General features: G+C 42.7%; 1 protein-coding gene across 11 annotated transcripts in view; it reads left to right on the forward strand.

Annotated features, from left to right (window-relative positions):
- The window catches only part of LOC121581840 (transcription factor 4), a 340,785-nt gene that overhangs the window by 300,264 nt on the left and 35,521 nt on the right, over positions 1–5,000 (forward strand). The window lies entirely within an intron of this gene.

Below are 5,000 nucleotides of genomic sequence, written 5' to 3' on the forward strand. Positions count from 1 at the left end.
CATGGTCTGCTCCCTGGTCTGATGGATTTAATGATGGATTTATTTATTTACCCAACCTCTGACCGCTCCCTCTGAAATCAACATATGAATGAAAGACCACGTTGAGCTTATTCAGTAGATTTTCAAGTGGGAACAGAACCGTAAAAAAAAAGTACGCGTTTCAACCTTAGCCCGAAGAAGAAGAACTGATTTCACATAAATGAGTGTGGTGTTGAGCTCTTGTTGTTGTACGTCAGTGTAGATGTTGTACTTCTGTTATGGCCCACTGACGTTGGTGAGAGTAGTCTTGTTGTCTTGTAGTATGTGTCAGTGTATTGGTATTCAGCTGAGATGTTTATTACTATGAGTAGTTTTGTACTACGTCTTGTAGTACGTGAGTAGTCTTGTACTCTACTCTACTCTACTCTACTCTACTCTACTCTACTCTACTCTACTCTACTCTACTATACTCTACTCTACTCTACTATAGTCTACTCTAATCTACTCCACTCTACTCTACTCTACTCTACTATACTCTACTCTACTATAGTCTACTCTACTATACTATACTATACTATAGTCTAGTCCACTCTACTCTACTATACTCTAATATACTCTACTATACTCTACTCTACTATAGTCTACTCTACTCTACTATATTCTACTCTACTCTACTATACTATACTATACTATACTATACTATACTATACTATACTATACTATAGTCTAATCTACTCTACTCTACTCTGCTATACTCTAGTCTACTCTACCCTACCCTAGTCTACTCTACTCTACTATACTCTAGTCTACTATAGTCTACTCTACTCTACTCTACTCTACTATACTATACTATACTATACTATACTATACTCTAGTCTACTCTAGTCTACTCTAGTCTACTCTACTCTACTCTACTCTACTCTACTCTACTCTAGTCTACCCTACTATACTCTACTCTAGTCTACTCTACCCTAGTCTACTCTAATCTACTCTAATCTACTCTAGTCTAATCTACTCGAATCTACACAAGTTTACTCTACTCTAATCTACCCTAGTCTACTCTAATATAGTCTTATCTACTCTACTCTACTCTAGTCTACTCTACTCTGCTCTAATCTACTCTACTCTAGTCTACTCTACTCTACTCTAGTCTACTCTAGTCTACTCTATTCCACTCTACTCTACTCTAGTCTACTCTAGTTTACTCTACCGTAGTCTACTCTAATATAGTCTACTCTAGTCTACTCTACTCTACTCTACTCTAGTCTACTCTAGTCTACTCTACCGTAGTCTACTCTAATCTACTCTAATCTACTCAAGTCTGATCTACTCTAATCTACACTAGTCTACTCTAATCTACTCTAGTCTACTCTAATCTACTCTAACTCTACTCTACTCTAATCTACCATAGTCTACTCTAATCTACTCTAGTCTACTCTACCCTAGTCTACTCGAATCTACTCTACTCTACTCTAATCTAACCTAGTCTACACTAATATAGTCTAATCTACTCTACTCTACTCTAGTCTACTCTACTCTGCTCTAATCTACTCTACTCTAGTCTACTCTACTCTACTCTAGTCTACTCTAGTCTACTCTACCCTAGTCTACTCTAATCTACTCTAATCTACTCTAGTCTAATCTACTCTAATCTACTCTACTCTCCTCTCTACTCTACTCTACTCTAGTCTACTCTGCTCTACTCTAGTCTAGTCTACTCTACTCTACTCTACTCTAGTCTACTCTACTCTACTCTACTCTACTCTAGTCTACTCTACTCTACTCTACTCTAGTCTACTCTACTCTACTCTACTCTAGTCTACTCTACTCTAGTCTACTCTACTCTACTCTAGTCTACTCTACTCTACTCTACTCTAGTCTACTCTTATCTACTCTAGTCTACTCTAGTCTACTCTACTCTACTCTACTCTAGTCTACTCTACTCTACTCTAGTCTACTCTACTCTAGTCTACTCTACTCTACTCTAGTCTACTTTACTCTACTCTACTCTAATCTACTGTAGTCTACTCTACTCTAATCTACTCTAGTCTACTCTAGTCTACTCTACTCTACTCTAGTCTACTTTACTCTACTCTAGTCTACTCTACTCTAATCTACTCTACTCTACTCTAGTCTACTCTAGTCTACTCTAATCTACTCTACTCTAATCTACTCTACTCTAGTCTACTCTAGTCTACTCTACTCTACTCTAGTCTACTCTACTCTAATCTACTCTACTCTACTCTAGTCTACTCTAGTCTACTCTAATCTACTCTACTCTAATCTACTCTAGTCTACTCTAGTCTACTTTTTATGTATTCCCTGGCTGAGTTATAGCTACCCTACACAGTGTCAACGTGATTCTGTCTCAACATTTCCCTGTAGAGACACACAGCAAAACAAGTTATAATGATTTAGACTAGAGACACACAGCAAAACAAGTTATAATGATTTAGACTAGAGACACACAGCAAAACAAGTTATAATGATTTAGACTAGAGACACACAGCAAAACAAGTTACAACCCCCATCCTCCTACTTAACTCCTACCCAATATCACAGTCTTATACATTTAATACACATAGACAGACACACACAAACACACACACACACATACACTGAGACACACACACTGACACACACACACACACACTGACACACACACACACACACACTGAGACACACACACACACTGAGACACACTGAGACACACTCATTATCTGCTCTAGCTCCCTGGTTAGATGAGGTATCATGGTCATAATCTTTAAACACTTTATCGCTGGGCTCAGAGGCGGACTGACCGCAGAGTTCTTCTAAGCAGGTTAAATGTACTGACATCCTATTAGACGAGAGGAGATGGAGATTGAAAGTATTACAGCTTAGACAAATGGGGTAGTACCTTTAAAAATGGTCTCCTTTCTCAGTAAATTGACTCTTAAGCCAGTGTAACACTGTGTAAATCTACTTAAGAACAGATTGTGATGTCAAAAGCCATCAGATCATCAGTGGGGTTTATAAAGAGAGATAAATGAACTTCCCCCTTTGCTTTTAAAAAGGAGAGCAGGAGAGGAAGGGTTGGTTGTCTATCCCTGTTCTCAACAGACACTTGGTTGGTTGCATAAAGTCCAGTCATCACATGTTTTAAAGCAGAGAAGAAGAAGAGGAGGGAAAGTGATGGAGAGGGAAGGAACACGATGAAGGGGGATGGAGGGAGGGAGGGAGGGAGGGAGGGAGGGAAGGAGGGAAGGGTGAGAGACTTGCAGGGATAGAGAGAGAGTGATAAAAGAGGAGAGGGTGGATGGTGATATAAAATGAGGGAGAGAGAGAGAGAGAGAGGATCTGAGGCTGTCTCTGAAATAAAAGGCATGTTTGTACTCAGGCCTGTGTGTGTTCCAAATGTCACCCTATTGGCCCTGGTCTAAAGTAGTGCACTACATAGGGAATAGGGTGAAAGTAGTGCACTACATAGGGAATAGGGTGAAAGTAGTGCACTACATAGGGAATAGGGTGCCATTTGGGACTCTGCCTTTCCCTCTGGCTGGCGAGGCACGCTGTTATAGGTCCGTTTGATAGGACAACACTCCCACTCACATTGACTCTTCTGGATCCTCAAAGATTTCCTTTATATGGTCCTAATAGGGATGATGAGAATCGCCTGGATTGAGATTATTGATCTACAATCTAGTGGGATGAGGATGTATGAGCTTCCAAAGGGATAGACCTAGGGTTGAGGTTCACTAGAGGTTAGGTTCACTAGAGGTCAGGTTCACTAGAGGTTAGGTTCACTAGAGGTCAGGTTCACTAGAGGTTAGGTTCACTAGAGGTTAGGTTCACTAGAGGTTAGGTTCACTAGAGGTTAGGTTCACCAGAGGTTAGGTTCACTAGAGGTTAGGTTCACTAGAGGTCAGGTTCACTAGAGGTCAGGTTCACTAGAGGTCAGGTTCACTAGAGGTTAGGTTCACTAGAGGTTAGGTTCACTAGAGGTTAGGTTGACTAGAGGTTAGGTTCACTAGAGGTTAGGTTCACTAGAGGTTAGGTTCATGCTACATCCCTTTGAGTGAATCAGAGGGTTAACACAACATGTCTGGGGGACCCATCGTGGGAGGGAGGAGAGAGAGAGAGAGAGAGAGAGAGAGAGAGAGAGAGAGAGAGAGAGAGAGAGAGAGAGAGAGAGAGAGGAGCAAGACGGAGAGAGACAGAAAGGGAGTGACAGAGAGGAAGAGAGAGTGGTGAGAACGTGAAGGAGAACTGAGGGGGGTGAGGAGATGTCTGTGAGGAGAGAGAAGGAGAACTCAGGGGTTGAGGAGATGTCTGTGAGGAGAGAGAAGGAGAACTCAGGGGTTGAGGAGATGTATGTGAGGAGAGAGAAGGAGAACTCAGGGGGGTGAGGAGATGTCTGTGAGGAGAGAGAAGGAGAACTCAGGGGGTTGAGGATATGTCTGTGAGGAGAGAGAAGGAGAACTCAGGGGGGTGAGGATATGTCTGTGAGGAGAGAGAAGGAGAACTCAGGGGGTGAGGAGATGTCTGTGAGGAGAGAGAAGGAGAACTCAGGGGGTTGAGGAGATGTCTGTGAGGAGAGAGAAGGAGAACTCAGGGGTTGAGGAGATGTCTGTGAGGAGAGAGAAGGAGAACTCAGGGGGTTGAGGAGATGTCTGTGAGGAGAGAGAAGGAGAACTCAGGGGTTGAGGAGATGTCTGTGAGGAGAGAGAAGGAGAACTCAGGGGTTGAGGAGATGTCTATGAGGAGAGAGAAGGAGAACTCAGGGGTTGAGGAGATGTCTGTGAGGAGAGAGAAGGAGAACTCAGGGGTTGATGAGATGTCTGTGAGGAGAGAGAAGGAGAACTCAGGGGTTGAGGAGATGTCTGTGAGGAGAGAGAAGGAGAACTCAGGGGTTGAGGATGGGGGGAGACGCGGGCACACAAACACTTGTCCGTGACTAAAGCCCAGGAAGTGGGGGATGTTGTGAACTGGCATGACTGAGACTCACAAAGGCATGCTATTCTGCTGCTGAGACACACTGA

Source organism: Coregonus clupeaformis, chromosome 15 (assembly GCF_020615455.1).
Source record: "Coregonus clupeaformis isolate EN_2021a chromosome 15, ASM2061545v1, whole genome shotgun sequence".
Taxonomy (NCBI): domain Eukaryota; kingdom Metazoa; phylum Chordata; class Actinopteri; order Salmoniformes; family Salmonidae; genus Coregonus; species Coregonus clupeaformis.